This window comes from Bos indicus, chromosome 25, assembly GCF_029378745.1.
Source record: "Bos indicus isolate NIAB-ARS_2022 breed Sahiwal x Tharparkar chromosome 25, NIAB-ARS_B.indTharparkar_mat_pri_1.0, whole genome shotgun sequence".
Taxonomy (NCBI): Eukaryota; Metazoa; Chordata; class Mammalia; order Artiodactyla; family Bovidae; genus Bos; species Bos indicus.
The window spans coordinates 15,714,478-15,738,240 of NC_091784.1; the positions used below are offsets into that span (position 1 = coordinate 15,714,478).

General features: G+C 46.2%; 1 non-coding gene across 1 annotated transcript; it reads left to right on the plus strand.

Annotated features, from left to right (window-relative positions):
* Positions 1–23,366: 23,366 nt before the first annotated feature.
* Positions 23,367–23,438, plus strand: TRNAC-GCA (transfer RNA cysteine (anticodon GCA)). The gene has a single exon. It is a non-coding gene; the product is annotated as a tRNA-Cys (tRNA).
* Positions 23,439–23,763: the final 325 nt, after the last annotated feature.

Here is a 23,763-nt window from a genome sequence, read left to right on the forward strand (position 1 = left end):
GTTAAGCCACCCAGTCTGTGATTTTTTTGTTATGGCAGCCCAGGATGACTCAGAGCATGGGAGTCTGTCCTGGCCTGTCAGGAGTATCAGGGCGCTTAGAATAAAGGGTGGAAGGTGACCGCTTCAGAGTTTCTCAGTTTTCTGGCCCCCACCCCTTATCGATCCAACCAGTCCATTCTGAAGGAGATCAGCCCTGGGGTTTCTTTGGAAGGAATGATGCTAAAGCTGAAACTCCAGTACTTTGGCCACCTCATGCGAAGAGTTGACTCATTGGAAAAGACTCTGATGCTGGGAGGGATTGGGGGCAAGAGGAGAAGGGGACGACAGAGGATGAAATGGCTGGATGGCATCACTGACTCGATGGACGTGAGTCTGAGTGAACTCCGGAAGTTGGTGATGGACAGGGAGGCCTGGCATGCTGCGATTCATGGGGTTGCAAAGAGTCGGACACGACTGAGCGACTGATCTGATCTGGTCTGATATGACCAACTATCAACATGGGTCCCTCCAGTTCAAGATGTGGATGCACCTGGTGAGGAGTTGAGAGGGGCTGGAACTCATGGAGACTTGAGAGATTGTTTTTGGCTCTGGTCAGCATCACGGGGACCCTCCTGGCCTCCCGCTCTTGGCTTCAAGATGACTGCCACGGCTCTAACCTCACGTCCTCATGTGTCTAGGTTCAAAGGCAAGATAGATTCTGTGAGGGTTCACATCATTCCTTCTTGTGTTAGTTATCCATTGCTGCATAACAAATTACTCCAAAAATTTGAGGCTTGAAATGATAAGCCTTTATTGTCTGTGGCCAGGAATTCAGTACTTTACCTGGGTGGTTCTACTTTGGGGTGTCTCGTGAGGTTTCAGTCAAGATGTAGGCTGGGTCTGCAGTGTTCTGAAGGCTTGATCAGGGCTGGAGGATCTGTTCCAGTGTGACTTTAACACGTGGCTGGCAAGTTGGATTGGCTGTCATCTGGAACCCTTCCGTTCCTCTTCATGTGGGATTCTCCACAGGCTTTCTTGGGTGTGTGTTCTCACATGACGGCCATGTCCCCCAGAGCCATCTGAGACTGAGCCCACGGAGGGAGCAGAAATACCTTTCACATTCTACTCTTGGAAGTTACACGTTGTCACTTCCGTTATATTCTGTTCATTAGAAGCGAGCCACTAAATTTTGGGGTTTCCAGGTGGTGCTAGTGGTAAAGAACTTACTTGCCAGTGCAGGGGACATAAGAGACACAGATTCAATCTCTGGGACTGGAAATATCTCCTGGAGAAGGGCATGGCAACCCACTCCATTGTTCTTGCCTGGAGAATCTTATTAGACAGAGGAGCCTGGTGGGCTACAGTCCATAGGGTCACATAGAGTCAGACACGACTGAAGAGGCATAGCCTGCACGCATGCACTAAGTATAGCCCACACACAAGAGGAAGGGAAGAGTGTCAAAGAATTTATGCACATATTTTAAATTCACCACACTGATATCAACAGGTTTGTTTTTTCAGTTTGTTTTTAATTGGATAATTGCTTTACAGTATTGTCTTGGTTTCTGCCGTTCATCAGTATGAATCATCCGTAGGCATACATATGTCCCCTTCCTCTTGAACCTACCTCCAACCCCATCCCACCCCTCTAGGTCAACACAGAGCACCAGATTTGAGCTCCCTGCATCATACTGCATATTCCCACTATCAACCTGTTTCTTATCAGAGAGAGAGATCTACCCCAGAGCGTCCCCACCCTCAGATGCCCCTTGTATGTATTTCATTGGCTAGTCCTGGGTCACATGACCATGTCCCATGAGGCACTGAGCCAGCTTTCCTGAGATAAGAATCCCTAACTAGAACTGGTGTTCTGTTAGCAAGAAGAGCTATGGTGGGGAGAATGGCTTTTGGGCAACTGTCAGCAGAGCCTACCATAGTATTTTATACATTTGATCTTCAGTTCTCCTAAAAACGTGGTAAAAGTATGACTACTACTCATACTTCGCTAGTAAGGAAGCTATGGTTCAGAGAAGTAGGTAATTCCCCTAAGGTCACACAGGACACTGCTGGGGAGAACCCAGGCCCATCTAGTTTCAAAGCTTGTGCTCTTTTCACTGTGCTGCCTCTCCCATCACAACTGTGGTTCTCAGCCATGGGCAGGCAGAGTGCATTTTGACCCCCAGGGGACATTTGGCAATTTTTGAGGCATTTTCAGTTGTCATAACTGGGAGTGGTACTGTCGTTCAGTAGGTAGAGACCTGGGATGCTTCAGTGCATAGGAAGCCCCAGAACAAAGAGTGATCTGAGCCAACATGTCCAGAGTGCTAAGGCTGAGAATCCTGGTAGTAGGAGTTCTGGGAGGGCAAGGATCGTCTCTCTCTGTCACTGCTGAATCCTCTTTGCTCAGCTTGGTCTTGGCACATTGTAAGCGCTCAATTAACACTGAATAAACGAACAAGTGAGTTTCGCTGACTTCCAGAGTCAAAGCCACGGACTTGGGAAGCTGCCGGGGTACAGGGGGTGGAGAGTGACAGTCCCCCACAGTGGACTCACCCAAGCCCCCAGCTTCCCCTGATGGCAGGAGGCCTGGCGGAGACGTGGCCCTACATCTGAACTTGGTCCAGTACAGCCTCTGCCCCCCATCAATGGATGGTGCCCCCCATCAATGGATGGTCGAGCTTGGTCACCAGTTCATCTCTGATATCACAGAAATGGAGGGACTGAACAAAGAAACACTCCTCTGAATCTACCCATTTCTAAATGGGCTAACCACCGAGGGGGAAACACAATGATTCATTTCTCACTACCCATCGTTCCACACACTGCTGTTTGTGGGCAGTTGCTGGTGCTTCAGGGCAAAGATAATGAAAGTTTTTTTTCTTGTATCAAATGCCTTCCCTGGAGACAGAGCCCTGGCCATGGCCGAAGCAGAAGGCCTGGGCACTGAGAGCCTGGATCAGAGGCTCAGGATGTCCATGCTTGTGCTTCCTTGGGAACCGGCTGGACTTGGAGTGATTAACAACTATCTTATAATTGACTTTTCAATACCTGCTGGCTTCCTCATTGGATGTTTCTGTAGCACATCAGGTTAGGAGAGAAAGCGATATTCTGTAATGGCTAGACAAGACTGAACTTTTTTCCCTAGAGGTCAGTTTTTGCAGCAAGAAATGAGCTTTGAGTTTACTCACAACATGTGCCTGGCTTGGCAGCGGAAGCGAAATGTTCATCTTATCCTCACAAACACTCATGAACTGTTATCTCCATTCTGCAGTTGAGGAACTAAGGCTCAGAGAGGTTACATGGCTTGTCCAGATCCTGGGGACAATAGGCGTAGAGAGGGAGTTTGAACACAGACTGACTGTTCGCCCCACCTTCCGTGTAGTCTTCAAGTCTCAGGACTGTTTGACTCTAAAGGCCACACCGCACCCCCTCAGCCTTGCTTTTGGGGTGACCTGCATTTCTTCTTCAGAGTCTTGCCTATTACCAGAGGCTGAGTATTTGAGTCCCCCTCAAATTCATATGTTGAAGCCCTAACCCCCAATATAATGGTGTTTGGTGGGTGCAGCCTTTGAAAGGTGATTAGGTCATGAGGGTGGAATTGGTTTAAACACTCATATCAAAGCAAAGAATTCTGAAAGAATGTGTCTCAGTTTAAGATTTAGAATGTATCCTGTTTAGGAGAGGATTGGACTCGCCCACCTCCTGAGGTATCTTAGTCTGTCAATCACTGAGCTTCCCATCTTCATGTGAACTTTTTCTGACAGAAGTATTGGTGTGATATTTGCTAAAAGAAAGGAAATTTAACAAGGCTAGTCTGGAAGCTGGTATCCTGAGAAAGGCCAGGCAAATGCAAGTTAAATCGCTGGTGGTGGCTGGATTATTGTACAGATGCACATCAAGTCATCTAGTTGTATGCCCTAAACTTACACAGTGTTGCTTATCAATTATATCTCAATAAAACTACATTTGACTGGAAACAAGGTTAGATAAGATTACATTTGTGAAGCCAAATTTGGAGTTCCACTAGGAAACTGCCCTGTCTTCCAGAAACATGAACTCCCTCACCATGTAAATCTCCATCAGCCCAATAAACGTGGTCATAGCTCCGTGGCTGCAAGGCTGCCTTTTCTTTCCACGTGGACTACTGTATAAAAGACCCCATGAAAATCTCAAAAAGATTGGGGGCAGGTCAAAAGTTAATTTTTCTTGAAACAAGGCTACCGAAGCATACAACATATGAGTGACCCTGAAGTTATTTTTCACATGGTCTCCTCACCCTTTTCCCATTCATGTCTTTCCTCAGCCTCTTCCCACGGACCTGCACAGCAGACCCTTCTGCAGCTTGTTAATGGGAGAGAGAGAGCTGGTCTGAGGTTCCTCACGGCCCAGTCACACCCCTTTCCTGAGTTCTAGGTCATCTGCTGTCACAGGACTGGCTGGCAGGGAAGCTCAGTTTTCCTCTGACTTTGCTGAGGGTCTGATTTTGAAACAGGCTGAGATCAGACTGAGCCTCGGGTCCAGGCAGGTGGGGTTCTGGCTCCGTGTGTGCTGGCAGGTGCCATCTGACTGTCCTGGGGGGTGGCGAGGGAAGAGGTTTGCACCTGTCAGTGTTTGAGGGAAAAACTGGCGGAGGGCTGGGTAGCAGTCTGGCTGGGAGGTGTGGGTGCAGGGTGTGCCGGGGAGGTGCGGCCAGTTGCTCCAAGGGTGCGTGGGGACTCTGCCAGGAGGCTGTGTCTAGACAGCCTCTGTCTGACCCCATCTCCTCCTCCCACCTCCCCCTAACTGCACTTCCCTGTCCTGAGGCTTCCCACCAGACTGATCCAGGGAAGTGGTGTTGAACAAAGTCGATTGGCTGTGTGCACAGTACTGGGCTAGACCTCACTGGAGAATGAAAGCCAGCTTGTCTTAGTCTGCAGGGGCTGCCATGACAAAGTACCATAGACTGGGCAGCTTAAACAACAGACATTTATTTCTCACAGTTCTGAAGGCTAGAAATCCAAGATCAAGGTGCTGGCCTGTTTGGTTCCTGGCTTGCAGATGGCCACCTTCTCTCTGTGTCCTTACATGGCACAGAGAGAGAGAGACAGAGAGAGAGACAGAGAGAAAGAGCACTCCATAAACCCCACTGTGAGGCCCCACCCTCACGACCTCATCTAACCCTAGTCCCCAACAGCCTCATCTCTGAATATCATCATGTTGGGGGTTAGGGTTTTAACATTCCTATTGTGAGGAGGGGGCCACATTCAGTCCTTATAGCATACCTCCTCAGTCTCAACCCAGCTCTGTGGGCAAGAAGCTACCACTCTCTCCTGGAGGCCTAATGCCTTGATGAAATATGAAGAGAGTTCCCCAAAATATACACCCAGGGAGTATGGGCCCTGCAAAGGTCATTTCATCCAGGCCTGAGACACCAGCCTGTCAGAAGCTAGAGGCCAAGGTTAGGAAGGAGGCTGGAATCCAGAAAGCAGTCACAGGGGAGTTCAGACTCCAGTGGAACCTTGAGGAATGGCAGAAATTGGGTGTATGAGGAGGGGCACAGTAGGCAGGAAGGGCCTGGGAAAGGCCCGGATGGTGGTGGGGTGGGGGTGTAGAGGCTGGTTTGGGTGAGAACCCAGTGAGTTGAGTGGAGATCCACTGGGCAGGGACAGATACACAAATGCATCCCTGGCTTGTCTCCCTGGAGAGTGCAGCAAAGTTCCACATGACCATTCTCCATCCAGATGGGCTTCAAATGTGGTCAGGGGATGAAAGCCAGGGGGCAGGGTTCAAATGCTAGCTCTGTGTCTTTTTTAGCCACACGACCTGGGACAAGCCACTGAGCTGCCAGAGCCTCAGGCTTCTCATTTGTAAAATTGGGGGGGGGGGAAGCTCAGTAGTAGTGGTGTCCAGATGTAGTTGCCCTGTGACATGTGGGATCTTAGTTTCCTGACCAGGGATCAAACCCACATCCCCTGCATTGGAAGGCAGACCAACAGGCAAGTCCAGAAGGCCTTCATCCCTTGCATGGTGCTCATGAGAATCTTGGGTGAAAACAGATGAGAATGTGTCTTGTAATCAGTAAAGACCTTCAACCACATCCTCTGAGCATCTCTTATGTGCTGGTCCCAGGACCAATTGCTGGGGGTCTGCAGTGGAAGAGTTTTGGGTGGTTGGTGGATAGAATGGGCTGGTGTGCTCACGGCTGGATCCCAGGCCTTCTCTGCCCTTTGCCTGCCCTGGGCAGGAGAGAGCAATACCCACCTCACCTCAGGCTTATGACTCTCAGTCCATTAAGTCCACCTGTTTATTCTGTCCTTAGACTTAGGAAGTTTCTGGCTTAGAAGGGACTCCATTTTTGCACAAAAGGAGACTGAGCCTAGAAAGGGAGATGCTACTCAGCATAAATGGCTGAGCAGCATTCCCTGGTTGGGTCCTGTGCTGGGAATTGAGTTGAATCAGATTTGTCTCTGTCTCCGTGTGTATCAAGTCTGGACCTAATACAGTTTCTCCTGAACCTCTCAAACTCCCAAGCTATCACACACACCCCTCCACCAGTACCTACTCCAGGTCACCTCTAGTGGGAAGGTTAACAATTGCACTGCCACAGTCTTCCAAGAGAAATTACTTTTCAATTTTCTTCCAGCCACAGAGCCCTGACTGCCAGCCAGCCAGCCAGCCAGCAGGCGAGCTGCCCCAGAGCACATTGTGGAGCCTGATTCCCGGGTCGCCTCTGGGTATCCAGTCTCCTAGGTCGTGTTTCTTGGAAACTGAGTCTGGGATGGGGACTTGCCTGGAGAAGGTGGCCGGGGGGGTCACACCTATGAAGAAGGGAAGCAGGATTAGGTGAAGGGAGCAGCTGACTGTGAGGAGGTAGCAATGGAGGCCTCAGTGAATCCCCCTCAGAGCTCTGAAGCTGGGGAAGACTGCTGCCTGGTGCCTGACACTGACTGACTGTGAGCTGAGGACTGCTCGCTGCGGGTGTGACCCTGGGCAAGGTAACTCTTTTTGGCCAAGGGAGACTTGGGAAGGCTCAGTGGCGTACCATCGAGAGCCAAGCGCCTGGCCACTGGGGGTGGTCTGTGCAGCCTGACAGGGTGCCCACTGCAGCTCCTGCCCTTCAGTCGCTGTCTGTAATGGAGACTGAACCCACTTGTATCCAGGACCCCTCCCCTCGCCTGTAACAGCCGTGCTCTCCACATGGCTGTGGTGGCGGCTGCTGTTTTTCCATGTTGATCCTCTGGCCAGAATGAACTGACTCAAAGGAGGGCACCTTACTGAGGCTGGCCCATTAAGATACCTGTCTTTATCGCCCCTGGTGTTTGGTCCGGATACAGGCACCAGCACTAGCCTGACACAGTTGTAATTCTTCCCTAGGAATCGGGTAGGGAGAGTTTTCTGTTGTTGATCAGCACTTCCCTGAGGATGGAAAGCCCACAGGGTGAAACTTGGAAACTTTGGTGGTTGGAGGGGAGGCCAGCCTGCAGTGGGAGGGAAGACTTTGGTGTGCAGGGGGAAACAGAGATGGAAGACAGGGACGAGTGAGCTCTGATGAATTGCAGCCTCCTGGTTCCAGCTGTTCCCGAAGCCTACCTCTTCCTTGGAGCACAAGGAGATTAAACCAGTCAATCCTAAAGGAAATCAAGCCTGAATAGTCATTGGAAGGACTGATGCTGAAGCTGAAGCTCCAATACTTTGGTCACCTGATGCGAAGAGCTCACTCATTGGAGAAGACCCTGATGCTGGGAAAGATTGAATGCAGAAGGAGAAGGGGTGACAGAGGAGGAGATGGTTGGATGGCATCACCGACTCAATGGACATAAATTTGAATAAACTCCGAGAGACAGTGAAGGACAAGGGAGCCCGGTGTGCTGCAGTCCATGGGGTTGCAAAGAGTCAGACACGACTAGTGACTGAACAACAGCAAATGGTTTGGTTGTTTAGCCTTTTAAAAAGCTATCATTTATCCTTTTGTTTAAGTCAGTTTGACTCACTGAAAACCAAGTGACTCCCAGTGCATGTAAAACTATAGAGTTGTTCTTTTGAATGTGGCTTGGTTGATCATTATTAACCCTTTTGCCAACTCCATAAAGTTTCAACTTAACAAATCCATCTAGATGTGGCTCTAGAGATCACAGGCAAGGGGGATGCAAGGACTACTTCCAGTCCTCAGATGTATTTTGTTTGATTGGTATGGTGTTTAAAAAATCCAGTTTCTATCATCTAATAATTGGAAGATTTAAATGGCACCTGGCCTTTTAGCTTCTCTTAGTGTATAAGGAGGTCTGGTAGCACTGGGCCCATGTTTCCACATGAAAACAGTTGGTAGATACAAAATAAGCAGCAGCTGCCCCCCCTTTCTTCATGGGCACACACTCCAGTTTGTCGCAGACCCCACCGTTCTCTGTTGCTTTCCATCCCTGCCTCTTTCTTTGTTTATGTGACCTGCCTGCATTTTGCAGGCATGTGGCTCCTGTTGGTATATGTGTGCTGTGCTTAGTCGCTCAGTTGTGTCCAACTCTTAGCTCATCAGGTTCCTCTGTCCATGGGGATTCTCCAGGCAAGAAAACTGGAGTGGGTTGCCATGCCCTTCTCTAGGGGATCTTCCCAACCCAGGAATTGAAGCAAGTTCTCCCACATTGCAGGCGGATTCTTTACCATCTGAGTCACCTGCAGCAAAGTTCTTGTTTGTATATAGACTTGTGAACTGTATGGCCTTCTCTGACCCAATCAAGCTTCAGGTTTCCAGAGGGAGAGAAAAAAGGTTCTGCATATTGTGATGGGAACAAATGAAGTAATGTGGCTGAAAGCTCACAGAAAGCCTAAAGCTCTCTGAAATCACAACGCTATACAAATGAGAATCATCATCATCATCATTAATAACAACTGAAGGGACAGGAGACAGGGAAGTCGGCCCCCACTCCAGCGCCACCCAGAAGGGTATTTGTGCCATCATGATGGCGTTTATCATCAACATTGACAGTTATTATTAAACCACGTCAACTTGCAAATGCAAAATGTTAACAAAATGAACTAAAATGAGCTGGCAGAAATAATATCTCGGCACTGTCTACCTTGAACTGTTCTTTCTGTAAACTGTTGTGACATTTCTCCAGGGCTCAGATCAACAAGGAAGAAAAGAAAGAACCCCTGTGGCTTGTTGAAGGTGTGACTTGTTATTCCAGCCGATGTCTTGGATGTCTCACTGTCCACTCCCTGCCTCCCCGCCACTACTGATGTGGCGTCTTAGACTCTGGAGGCCATCCATCGCTGGCCAACTCCCTCCCCCGGACACATTTATTATAAAGTGGGTGGAGTGTCTCTCGCTTTGTGCCTGTCTCCTCCCCACATTGACGCTGATTGACGACAATGTACCATTTTTAAGCTCAAAGTGCAGGCAGAGGTTTGATGAAATATCTTGCTGAGATCCGCAAGTGGGCTGTACTTAGAAAACATGAAGGTTTTGTATAACCCTGTGTGTCTGGCCGCCTCATGGCTAGTGACGCCAGAGTCTCTGCGGTGTCACTTCATGCACACCCAGGAGCGCTGTAATCTGATCACATCTCCCCAGTTTGTTTCTGCTCACAGCCCCCTCCCTGCCGTATTTATGAGTGTGCCCTGTGAGCTCATGCCTCCATGCTCTTCTTTTGTCTAAAACATCCTTCCTTCAGACACCTCATCTTTCCAGACTTTCTTTGATGTTTAAGAAACTTCAGCACATACATCTTGTAATTCTGAAGATCATCTCCTAGTTCCCAGGACCCCAGAGGCAGCGGCATGGATGCTTTGGAGAGAGAATCCCATGGGCTTGAGAATCCCCTGGCTCTGCCATTTACTGTGCCTTTTGGGGCAAGTTGCTGACTTCTCTGAACCTCAGTTTCCTCAGCTGTAAAATGGGGATAGTGATAGGGCCTAAATCTTGTTTCGAGGATTAAATGCGATGGATTAAATGCCATGCTGTTTATAGATTGTACATCATCACAGTGCCTGGCACATGATGAATAGTTAACAGGAGCGATTAATCTAGCTTTTGAGATGGATTGACCTGAGGCAGATACTGGAAACATTTTAAACTGAAATCTCATCTTTTGACTTCTTGACTCCCTTTCCCTAAAAGGCAAGTGCAGAGAAGGATCTAGCTGATTTAAGTTTTTGGTTAATCAAGGGCTTGTTACCTTCAGATGACTGTGTGTTAAGATAAAGGCCAAAATCCTCAACATGGTTCACAGTGTCTCACATGGCTAGGGCCCTGATCATCTCTTTAGCCTCATATTCCACTTCTCACTCTTTGGGAGGGGCACACTAACACAGGGCCTTTGGACAGGCTGTGTTTTGTGCTGAACCACTTTAATCCATATTACCTATGCATCAACTCCTATTCATTCCTTAGAGTCCAGGCACATCCCCTGGAAGCCATCTGCAACTCCCTGTGTATCAAACCATATCTCTTCCCTACAGAGCACTTTCTCTAGTTTCTGATCCATTTCATACCCGTTTCTGTGTTTATTTGATCAGCATCTGCTTTTTCCACTGGATTGTGAGCTCCATGAGGGCAGGAACCAAGTCTGTGTGTTGCTTACAGTGGCATCCCCAGCACTTCACTGAATAGTTTGTTGAAGGCACAGGTGAACAGATGACTGATGTTTTAAGAGCATGTGCAACCAAGATGTTTTCTTGGAACTACAAAGCCCTAAAGTTGAAAAAGGAAGGACTGAGAGGTAACTCATTGGAAGACAGGAAATAGCACGATGGAACTGGGTTGCTTCTGACATCTGGGGAATGGACCATTATGGAGGATTTGAGAAGGAAATGAGCTTGTCTAGTGTTCATGGTTAAATGGACTTCTAACTCGGGAACTGAGTTTTATTTGAGAGTAAGGCTGCTGCTGGTGATGAAGTTTCCATCCCTTGTAAACAGGGTGTTGATGGATGGGTGGCCTGACCCACCTTAGTGTTTTACAGGGTTTAAGGAGAATAGCCCTCACCTCTTAAGTTCCTGACTTGCTACCGAAAACACTCCTGAAGTAAGCCAAGCATTTATTATCCCTGCCTGCATATGCAGGAGGTTTAAGAGACATGGGTTCGATCCCTGGGTCAGGAAGATCCCCTGGAAGAGGGCATGGCAACCCACTCCAGTGGTCCTGCCTGGAAAATCCGGTATACAGAGGAGCCTGGCGTGCCACAGTTGCAAAGAGTCGACACAACTGAAGTGACTTAGCATGCATACACATCGTGAATAGAAAATGCTCAGGAAAGCAAGTGTCTTCTTCCTCCCACAAGGCTTGATGTGACAGTGTTAGCCTTGTTCCAGGAGGTTGGGAGTCCCAGAACTGCAGAGTGTCTGATTTAAGTTGTGAACAGGGGCTTTGGGAAGGATGGGGAGGCCAGGAGACAGACAATGTGCAAACAGAGGCATGGACTCGTGGAGCCCTTGATGTGACCCAGATGCTCACCAGGAGATTTTGGGTGGGGAGTACACATAAGGACCTCAAAGGTAGGATTGTCCTGATGAGAATCTGGAAGGTATGGTCTTGGAACCACTGAAATTTTCGTTTACTCACTCAGCAAGTGTTTCTTGAGTGGCTAACATGTGTCAGGTGCTGGACTAGGTGGTGGGGATTGAAAGGAACATCAACATGGCATTCCCACATATGTGTGTAAAGTGTACAGAGAGGAGTAAAGTGCACAGAGAAGGAGCCCGACATGGTGCAGCCAGAGAGATCAGTATTCATCCCTTTTCCAGGATCTGTGGTTGGTAGTTATTCCCATCTTTCCACATCTCTGGAAGGCGGTAGACAGCTAAATTTTTTGTGAAACCTTTTGTCCATACAGATGATTGTTGCAAAGATATGCTGATGCCCTTTAATACATATGTGACTAGTTGAAAGTCAGCAGTTTATGCTGCAGTTTCAATAAAACTAGCTCTGCCACCGTTGACTCTAACTTTGTTATATTATCAAGGAAACTTTCCTCAGGGCTTTGGGGTATGTTTAGTGCTCCTTCAATCACATCGTGGTCCTCGGAGGACCAACAGGTAGGTAACGTTTATTGCTTCTTTTTTTAATTACCTCAGGGAAATGATAGCAAAGCGTTGGGAAGGGAGACTTTTCATATAAGTTGAAACGAGTCATGCTTGGAAGATGGCACTTTTATTTATCTTACAAATGAAGTGGATACGGTGTGAATGAGCTGAAGGGCTCTGCAGATCAGCGAACTCAAACCAGACAGAGAGCCTTCTGAATGGGTGGGATTCTGTTATACTTAGCATCTTTCATTTTTCTGTGTCAGGGAGTCTGGAGTTGGAAAGTACCCATGGCCAATCCCAATTAGATTTCATTTCAAGAAAAATGTGTTTTTAATCCATTAGGCCCACAGTCATTCTAGGATCTTCAAATTTTTCAAGGGTCTACAAAAATGTCTGAGACTTGGAAAAAAATTATTGTCTCCAAAATGCAAAGAGAAAGCAGCGAAGTTGAAATTAATGAATATTTAAAAAACTTCTCCCACAGTGTGCTACTTTGTCAATATTGCTAATTGTTAAATTTCGTGTTCATAGAGATTTCATTACATCTGAAAACGCTGGTAGATTAAAATTTCCCACTTTCAAAAGCCTCTGAGTATGTAAATTGCCAAGAAATCACATCCAATCAGAAATTAAATAAGTCACTTATTGCCAAATAATTTCAGAAGCAAAATTTAGAAATTTTCTCAAAAATGTTTATAGCAAAAGAGCCACTTAATGTAAGATGTAGGCAAATGTGTAATATGATTGAAATGCTGTCTAGTAAGGCCTCGCAAAGTAGGTGTGTTTCAGGCCTATGAAATTCTTTAAAAGGCCTTGGCATTCATCCTCCTCCCATACCCACCTGTAAAATAGATTAGAGAGAAGGTAGTTTTAATTTTTATTTTTATTGGCATATAGCTGCTTTGCAGTGTTGTGTTCGTTTCTGCTGTACAGCAAAGTGAATCAGCCATGCATATGCAGGTATCCCCTATTCCTTGAATTTCTTCCCCATTTAGGTCATCACAGAGCGTTGAGTTGAGTTCCTGTGCTTTACATCATTAGTTATCTGTTTTACACACAGTGTAAATCTCCTGATCCATCCCACCCATCTTTCTCCTTTTGTGTCCATACGTTTGTTCTCTGTGTCTGTGTTTCTATTTTTGCACATAAGTTCATCCATACCATTTTTCCAGATTCCACATACATGCGTTAATGCATTTGTTTTTCTTTTTCTGACTTGCTTCTCTCTGTATGATAGTCTCTTGGTCCATCCACATCTCTGTAGATGGCACAATTTCGTTCTTTTTATGGCTGAGTAATATTCCATGGTACCTGTATGTACCACATTGACAGAGGATATTTTCAATGGTGGCTCTTTTGTGAAGTGTTTGAGCTTTATGGTGGATTAGGTTACTGTTCAGCAAATATTCATTCTCTCCCCCTACCTCATTGATGCTCAGTGAGGTCATATGACTTTGCCCTGATAAGGGCCGCAGGGTGCTCCCCCACCTTTTGACTGTTGAATTGGCCATGTGATACTTTTTGGCCAATAATATATGAAGGGAACTAGCTCTAGTAGATGGCTTGAACTGTGCTTCTGTGGTCAGGCTTGCCCTCTGTGCTCCTGCCTTCTCCTCGAGAACAGCATGCCTTAGTCGCTGGTCCAAGAGACATGAGAGACGCATAGGGCAGAGTTACCCAGCGTGACTTCAGACCTACAGCCTCAAGCAGAGGTGCCCCATCTGACCCACAGAATAATGAATGAGAAGCAAATGCTTGCCCAGAGCTTACAGTTGTTTGTTTCACAGCACAACTGTGGCCACAGCTGACTGATACAAGCTTGTACACACAGTGGCATTTACTCAGGTTTCTGATGCAATAATCAGTTGTTATTTTCAACCATATTGCTAAGAGCTGGGTGTCTTCAACCATACTGCAAGGCTCATAACTCTAAAAATTTGAAGTTCAGCTACTCATTGGCATATATACACTACCATGTGTAAAATAGCTAGCTAGTGGAAAGCTGCTGCATAGCACAGGGAGCTCAGCTCAGGGCTCTGTGATGACCTAGATGGATAGGATGGCGGTGGGTGGGAAGAAGGCTCGAGAAGGAGGGGATATATGTATATATATAGCGGATTCATGTTGTTGTACAGCAGAAACTAACATAATATTGAAAAGCAATTCTAAACCAGTTAAAAATAAATTTTAAAAAGTTCAGCTACTTTTCACATGCTGTTCCTTCTGCCTGAAAAGGTTGCCTCCCTGCACTTCATGTGGATGGCTCTTTTTCATCTTTGTCTCTGGCTTTAAATATTATTTCCTTGGAATGACCTCCTCTGATAAATTATTTAAGTGCCGTCTGTGGTGGAGCCTGCAATTTGCATATTCAAACATTCACATTCCCTTTTCTGCTCTGACATACAACTGAATTTTTTTTCTTGTTTTGGAAAAAAACCTCAAACTTAAGAGAAAAGGCTCAACAACCGTCCAGTAGCCTCTCCTACCCACCAAATCATTTGTGAATAAATTTCTGATGTGATGCATCTTCATCTTAGAGAGTCAGGTTGGCTGAGGTCATGTTGGAACCCAAGTAGTCTGACTTAAAGAACTTCAGCTCTTAACCTCCATGTTAAACTGCCTCTGAGCAGCTCAGGCCTAAAGAATTTTCAAGTCTGGTGGTGTTTCATAGTTTACAAAGAGCTTTCACATCTTGGTATTATTTGGTCCCACAACAGCTCTGTGGAGCAGGTAAGGCAGATATTGTTAACCCCCAAATGGAGATGAAGGTACTAAGGACCAGAAAGATTAAAGAACATGCCCAAGGAGACCCACCTACGAATAGCAGGTTTGCACGAGAACTGTGATCTTCTCTTTATTAGTATCTTTGGAAAAGGTTTGTCCTGTATTTAGACACTCGTAGCATTTCAGAAGCACAGTACCACAAGCTGACATTATGATACTCATTACTTTGTTAGAATGTACTCACCCAGGATTTTGGTCTTATTCCTGTTTGACGAGGCCAGCAGGCCAGGAGGTGACTGCCATTGAGAAGGCATCTTGTTACTTCAGCTCCCAAGAGGAAAAGACGTGCTTTGCCATGCACGGCCACACGTGGCAGTACCAGGGTCAGTCAGGAGGTAGACAGAACAAAGGGAAAGTGTGGGCTTGACCATGTAGTGTGGTTTCCGTGGGCCAGCTAGGGGGTGTCCTGAGAAAGTTTAGGACTGGATGATTTGCATAATTTTGGCAGTCTCTGGGTTATAGGCGTGGTTGCTGGTTGTCTGATACCTGACCTTGGTGTGATTTAGGGCAGAGGATAGAGTCCCAGACAGCAGGAGTCTGAGGAAAGGAGGGGGATGGGGATGCAGCTTGGGGATGGGCTGGTTTGCATTCAAAGGCATGTTCAAAGTCAAGTTACTTTCCTTTCTAGGAACTAGCTAGCCCTGGGAGGGGCAGTCGGTCCCTGGGTCCAAAAGGCCCCAAGATGTCAAAGCATCATAAAATATAGAAGGAAAAAAAAAAAACAAAAACAACAACCCATGATGAATAGAGTTTCCAGATAGGAAGTGGAGGCTCAACAGATAAGGGAGTTGGCCTTGGTTGTCTGGCGTCTGCCCTCCTGGTGGCAGTGGTGTTGCTGAGCCACAACTCAGATGTGGCAGAGGTTCTGTGTGCGCTGAACCGCTTCACAGCCGGCTGGCTAGGGGAGAGGAAGGTCCGACCATTGAATCTCCCCAAGCAGAGAACAATGCGAATCAAGACAATCTCCTAAACTGGGAGTTACCATGAAGACAGTGTAAAGTGGAAGCAATTACAAAGGCATTCCACCATGGTTCTTGCAAGAGATTGAGCCAGGCTTTGTAATTGCGGATTCACAAGGATATTTCAAAGAGTTCCAGTTGTATTAATTAAAACTGGCTGGTTCTTTGTGACTGGGTCCCGCTAACACCAAGAAAACTGACTGTTACCTGTCTTCCCTGGATTGTGGAAGGGTTCAGTGTTGTCACAGACAACCGCAGTCACGACGTCAAGAAACAGAAAATCTGCAGACAACTGATTTTCATTCATTGGAGTCGCATGTTTAGTGAAAACATGATGGGAATTGTCTTTACTTCCTGGTCAGTCCCTTGTGTGGACTGTCTGTTCTGCCAGTTGTTCTGGGAATACTGCTAAGTCATTTCAGTCGTGTCCGACTCTGTGCGACCCCATAGACAGCAGCCCACCAGGCTCCCCCGTCCCTGGGATTCTTCAGGCAAGAACACTGGAGTGGGTTGCCATTTCCTTCTCCAATGCATGAAAGTGAAAAGTGAAAGGGAAGTTGCTCAGTCGTGTCCGACCCTCAGCGACCCCATGGACTGCAGCCTTCCAGGCTCCTCCATCCATGGGATTTTCCAGGCAAGAGTACTGGAGTGGGGTGCCATTGCCTTCTGGGAATAGGACGCAACAAAAGCTTTTCTGACACAAGCAAACCTGCCATCCCAAGATCCCTGGTGCCACAAGGGATTTCTGGGGAGAAGGTGCATCAATTTGCAAAAAGAACTGCGATAATTTTCTAGTAGGAAGCGGAGAGAGGCCACATGGCATAGTCCTTAAAAGCTTGGGCTCTCTCATCAGACTGCTGAGTTTCAGATCCTGCTTCTGCCACTTATTCGCATGTAATCTTGTGAGATGTGCTCATATGTGCAAGAGCTGGCTGTGTGCATATCCCCAACTCCTTGTTCAGTGACTTCATGTGGGTGGTTTAAAATCAGCCTCGGTGGGAGGATTTACACCATGGCGATGGGCAAACACTGCACATCAGAGTTTAAATTTTTTTTCCCACAGAGTCCATCGTTAAAACGCTCACCAGCATATGACTGGATGTGTTCCTCACTGTTTCCCACACTTTCCCTTCAGGATTAAATGCCGGTTGTCCAGAGTGGTCACTTGCTTGATAATTCACCCTCTCTTGGCTAGCTTCTCTCCCCTGTCTCCCTTCCTCTTGATTCTTTTACCTCCAGAATAGAGTACTTGTGTGTGGACCTCAGGGTCTGTTTCTGGGGAAATCCACACTAAGGCTGGATTTAAAACCAGGCCTGTCAGACCCTGAATCCCCACGTGTTTCACCAATACCCACCACCTCTCGTGTCTTCCTCATTTTCTCAGGGCGACAAACGTCCTCTGGGTGTGGAGGGGCCTCTGAGGAGTGAGACAAATGAATTATGTTGATGCAATTAGCTGGCAATTAAGAAGTTATCCTTCTTATATTAAAGGTTGGAATAATTAGATATAACATGAGGAAATCTAATTTACTTAGTAAATTATTCTTTATATAAAGAAATGATTTTAAAGCCTAGTCATGGTTTCCATAAAACTTATAGGCACCAAGATGGATTTTATTGCTCTCCTGTGTACTGATCCGCATCATGCTTCCATTTCATGCTTGTTATAATTTAGTGTTTATGGTTTCTAACTCTGTTGAAAGACCGGTTTGAATATTCAAGGGCCTCACCAGGTGGTTTAACAGATTTGACACACTGATGGTGTTGGTTGCAAACTAAAGAGGCCCTCAGAGAGATGTTAGGTGCAAACTAATAGACCCTCAGCTGAAAAGAGGCTGAAGCAAGAAGAGCTGACTTACAGTCCTTACCTGAAAGAACTTTGGGACCTTACCTGATAGACTTTTGGGACTTTTGTTCACAAGTGAAATTCAGCTCAAATGGGCCCTAATGTGTTAGGAAATTGGAAAAGAAAAAGAACTTTGTGGGACTTCCCTGGTGATCCAGTGCTTAAGAATCAGCCTTTGAATGCAGGGGACTTGGATTTCATCCCTGGTGCTGAAGCTGACACTCCAGTACTTTGGCCACCTCATGCGAAGAGCTGACTCATTGGAAAAGACTCTGATGCCAGGAGGGATTGGGGGCAGGAGGAGAAGGGGACGACAGAGGATGAGATGGCTGGATGGCATCACCGACTCGATGGACATGAGTCTGAGTGAACTCTGGGAGTTGGTGATGGACAGGGAGGCCTGGTGTGCTGCGATTCATGGGGTCGCAGAGTCAGACACGACTGAGCGACTGAACTGAACTGAACTGAACAGGGGACTAAGATCCTTCATACAGTAGGGCAACTAAGCCCGCCTGCCGTAATTTAGACTCAGCACATCCAAAATTAAAAAAAAAAAAAAAAAAAAAAGAATTTCATGCTTCAGGAAATTGGAAAGTTCAAGGATGTAGATTTGGCCTCAGGCATGACTGAATCAGGGCTTTCCTGTTAAAGAAGTCTCTATCTTTCTGTAGATGATAAACTTCATAAGGACAGGCATTTTCTTTATTCCATTCACTGCAGTATTCTCCATCATATAGGACAGAGCCTGGCATGGAGTAATCATAACAACAAATATTTACATAGCACTCTGTAAGGAGATAGCAATGTTATAAGTGATCCACACATATCAACTCATTTAATCCTCTCAGCCCAATAAAGTAGGTAATTATTAACGATGTTCCTCACTTTTCTTCATGGGGAAACTGAGGACAACCCTCAGAGTCCACTAACCCACTCCCTCAAATTCATCTAGCCTGGAGATTTTATGGCCCTGATCAAAACATAGCTTCCCCTGGAGTCTTTAAAGTTAGACAAAAGGATATTCAAAATTGAGCCTGTCTTGGTACCAGAAAATATGAGATGCTCAGAAATAACTAGCATCTCTCTGGGCATGCTAAGTCGCTTCAGTCACATCCGACTCTGACACAGGCTCCTCTGTCCATGGGATTCTTCAGGCAAGAATACTAGAGTGGGTTGCCATTTCCTCCTCCAGGAAATGGGGATCTTCCTGACCCAGAGGTTGAACCCTCATCTCTTACGTCTCCTGCATTGGCGGGTGAGTTCTTTACCACTACTGCCACTTGGGAAGCCCAGTATTTCTCTGTAGGTGTCACAAAGAATTTATCACTTTGGTGGACCTAGATGCAGGCTTTGTGGAACCTGAAGCTTACACAATTTGGGGCTCTTTCTGTGGGAAAAAGAATACAAAATTATGAATATAAAATTAAACACAAATGGAAATGTTTGTTTGAAATGAGCAAAGTAATTAAGACACAGATCTGGAGCCTTTGGTTATTTAAATTCCATTCTTCTGAGTTCTCTTTAGGTGATGAGTCAGAAGCGTGGACCTGAAGGGTTTTATTCTCGCAGCCCAACTTGAGTGTATGAAGTTCGGAAAGACATAGTTCAGTCTGTGACACTGTGGGTGGCTGAAGAGGGCACCATGCTGCCCCTGACCGTACTGAAACTGGCTGGTCTTGGACAGGGCTCCTGCTCCCCACACCTTTCGCCTTGCAATGGTGACCGGACTGGTGGCCACCTGAGCTCTTCATCCTTCAGTCTCCAATTCTCCCACTTCCGCAGCACCCTGAAAGAGATTATATATCTGTGTTATAAGGCAGTGGTGAAAAGTGTGGGCTCTGGGCTTAAATTTGGACTCTGCCCCTTATTAGCTGAGTGACCTTGGGCAAGTCATTTCACTTCCTCTAACCTTATCTTCCCTTTTTATAAATTAGGGATTAATGTAAGTACCTGCTACCCACATTACAGAAAGACTTAGGTGGATTAATGAGCATTAGTTAATGCTCACTGATTGCTAGCTACTATTAATAGAATTATTTTGGTTGCGAGGGACAGAAACTCATTAGCAGTAATTTAGGCAATAAAAGGGGCAATTTGTTGACTCCAGTAGCCAAAACTGGGAAGGGCAGGAGTGTAGTTGAGCAGGAGGAGCACTGGAACCATGCGGTAAACTGTCCCCATGCCTCAGATGTCTGTTTTCACTGTGGTGGTTTTGTTTGCTCAGAGTGCCTTTCCACACTTGGCTAGAACCAAGACTCTGACAACCTTTCCTGTTTCAGGATGAAAGAGATGCTCTCATGTGGTTACTGTGTGAAAAATCTAAGGGGAGGACTCAACTCTGATTGGCTCAGTTTAGGTCACGTGGTCACTCACATGGCCAGGTCAGGGGCCAACGTGCAGGTTCTATTAAAGCTTCTTGCTGCTGCTGCTGCTAAGTCGCTTCAGTCGTGTCCGACTCTGTGCGACCCCATAGACGGTGGCCCACCAGGCTCCCCCGTCCCTGGGATTCTCCAGGCAAGAACACTGGAGTGGGTTGCCATTTCCTTCTCCAATGCATGAAAGGGAAAAATGAAAATGAAGTCGCTCAGTCGTGTCCGACTCCTAGCGACCCCATGGACTGCAGCCTACCAGGCTCCTCCATGGGGATTTTCCAGGCAAGAGTACTGGAGTGGGGTGCCATTGCCTTCTCCAATTAAACCTTCTTCAAATCAGATCAGATCAGTCGCTCAGTCGTGTCCGACTCTTTGCAACCCCATGAATCGCAGCATGCCAGGCCTCCCTGTCCATCACCAACTCCCGGAGTTCACTCAGACTCACGTCATTCGAGTCAGTGATGCCATCCAGCCATCTCATCCTCTGTCGTCCCCTTTACCTCTTGCCCCCAATCCCTCCCAGCATCAGAGTCTTTTCCAATGAGTCAACTCTTAGCATGAGGTGGCCAAAGTACTGGAGTTTCAGCTTTAGCATCAGTCCTTCCAAAGAAATCCCAGGGCTGATCTCCTTCAGAATGGACTGGTTGGATCTCCTTGCAGTCCAAGGGACTCTCAAGAGTCTTCTCCAACACCACAGTTCAAAAGCTTAGAGCTGGGTAAATAAAAATAATGGGCGTCTCCCATGTCATCTGAACGCTGTCTGTAATGAGCCTGGCACTTGGTAGAAATTAAATTCCCCCTTTTCCTCTTTCATCCTGATCCTCATGCCCACTATCTGTTATACAAAAGAGTAATCCAAAAGAAAGTCACCCTGCCTAAGGGAGCTGAGTAGTGAGGAAAACAACCTCTCCTGTGACCTGAGGTAGGAACGATGGCTTAGGCTGGTGTGGGCTCCTTATGAAATCTACCCGAGACTCTAGTCAGATAGATTATATTTCTTCCTGAAGACAAGACAGATTCCAGGCAGTGATTCACGTTTATGTTTGGAGAGATAATTGGAAATAGGTATGAATAGTCTTGGCAATTGTTAATGCCCTTTGACCCATCAAATTTCTAGTGTGGCAGGAGCCGTGTATGTGCTTAGTCGCTCAGTTGTGTCTGACTCGTTGCAACCCTTTGGACTGTAGCCTGCCGGGCTCCTCTGTCCACGGGATTTCCCAGGCAAGAATACTGGGGTGGGTTGCCTTTTCCTGCCCCAGGGATCAAACCCACATCTCCTGTGTCTCCTGCATCGCAGGTGGTCTGCTGAGCCATTGGGAAAGTCCTCAGGAACAACAAAGGGCCTGAACTGTTGCTCTACATGCAAGCTAACAAGTTACCCCATTAGCTTGTTTCATGGATGTGGGCAGAAGGCATGAAATTCCTGGGTCAGAGACAAAAGACTTCATTATTCAGAGCACAGCAGGAAGCTTGTGCTTCTCGTTTGTGCTCAATATCCTGGACCCGAAAGCTCCTCAAGGATGACGTGGAAGTGAACCCAGGTGGCTGCCTTGCATGAAGTGGATTTGCATCACGGTTGAGGAATCCCAATCACTTCATACAGGGGCTGTCCAACCTTTGCTCTTTACAGTCCTGGTCAGCCAACAAATCTGCTTTCTGTCCTGTTATCTCTCTCTTCCAGGGCTGTTGGCTATACAGACATCCTTATAAAGATAGATGGGAACAAAAGCTGGTAAAGGTGTGCAGTCATGTGAGAGATGCATGGAGAATTGTCTCCCCAATAAAGAGAACATTTCCTAAGGAAAATATATCTGACCATAACATAACGTTTATTCATAAACAACTTGAAGATCCAATATTAGGTGGGAGGTTAAGCATACTGTTGTTGGAAATAGTCTTCTGTTTCTAAAAATGTTCCGAAGCTCTTGGAATGGCAAGTGAAAATGTTCAACTTAAAGCACAAGGTGAAAAGTTCAGGCTGCAAAGTTGAATATATATTTTTGTTGACTATGTAGAACAATCTATTATGGAAAACAATTGGGAAGGAGATTTGCTAAAGTCTTGGTAGTCTTTCTCTGGGCAGTGAGTCTAGGGGTAATTGGTTTTTTTTTTCATTTTGAATTAAACTTTTTTTTCAGTTTTCTATAATGAACATGTATTATTATTTTCTATAATAGGGGGAAAAAAAACCAAGATAAACTATTTTTGAAAGTAGTGCCCAGCATCCATAATTTGGCAAAAACAAGAGACGAAAGCATGAAATAAGCAGGGAAAAAAAGGTTTCAGTTAAATTAGATGTCCAATTAAGCGATTTGCTTGGCTGCAAAGTATCTTTTTGACAGACAATTAGTTCTGGGCAAGTCAAATGTTTCAACAGTATGTTCTTATGGGACAATTAAAGTAATTCATATTTGATGTGCAGAAGTTTTGTGGTAATTGGGAAACTTTCTAGAGTGGCAGTTGAATCTGGGCTCGTTGTATTTTATTTTCCTTCCTGGAAGTTGTCTTGACTGGAGAAGAAGTTAAGTCACTTCCTTGACAAGTCAGTCATCTAGCTAGATCTGCTAAGGGGGCTGGTGGATTGAGTGTGGAGTGTGGATTGAGTGTAAAGTTGTATTCAGATCAGACTCCCAGGATCAATATTAATAGCATTAATTATAGTATCAAATATATAAATCGTGACAACAGTTATGTAATGCCTATTTTAAGTGTTTATGCTGTGCCAGATATTGCATTAAGCACTCTGTGTATTTTCTAATTTCTGCAACTGTCCAATTAAATAGGTATGATTGGGCTCTCCCTATTACAGATGGGTAAACTGAGGGCCAGAGAGGTTAGGGGACTCGTCCAAGGTCCTACAAACATCAAGTGATATTGCTGGAATCTGAGTCCAGTCAACCTGATCCTTGAGTTCTTGTTCATATGCTCCCAGACTTAGGTGCTGGAATTTCTTGGAAAATAATAACATTGTATACTTTTCTCTCTACTTTCCTGGATAAGAAAATCTGACTTTCTTCCTAAAGCAAGTAGGCCATTGTATTTGCTCCATTTGGAAGAGGCTGAAGCACAGAATGAATAGGAATGCCCTAGGCACATAGTGAAAGAACAGGAAAATTCCATGTTTAAGATAGCAGGAATTTTATTTCTGTACTCTCTGTAAATTTAAATGGATAATGTCTTTTATATTCCATGAAATTGGGTGAGAGGTAAGGTGGTATATGAGCAAAACTCTTTCAGTTACATGCTATTGTTCCATGCAACTTCAAAACCCACAAATAGGCTTGAATTTCAGGTATGGCTGGATCCAGGTGCTTAAATGATGTATTTTGGAATCTCTCTGATCTCTAGCTCTCAGTTCACTTTTTGTCTATGTTGGCTTCATTCTCAGACAGGCTCTTTTCTGTGTCCTCAACAGCTCTTGGGGCTTCCCTGGTGGCTCAGATGGTAAAGCGTCTGCCTGCAGTGCAGGAGACCCGGGTTCGATCCCTGGGTTGGGAAGATCCCCTGGAGAAGGAAATGGAAACCCACTCCAGTACTCTTGCCTGGAAAATTCCGTGGACTTGGGAGCCTGGTAGGCTACAGTCCATGGGGTCGCAAAGAGTCGGACACGACTGAGCGACTTCACTTTCTTTTCAACAGCTCTTGACTTACCCCTTACCAGCGTAGTAATCCCAGGTGGAGGGGAACTTATCATTGCTAAGAGACTTGACAGAAGCCCTGGGGCTGATTCTCATCAGGCCATAAGAGTCATGTGCCTGTCTCTGAATCAGTTATTCTGACTATGGAGTTGAAGATGGTTCTTGGTCAGTCCAGGTCATGTGCT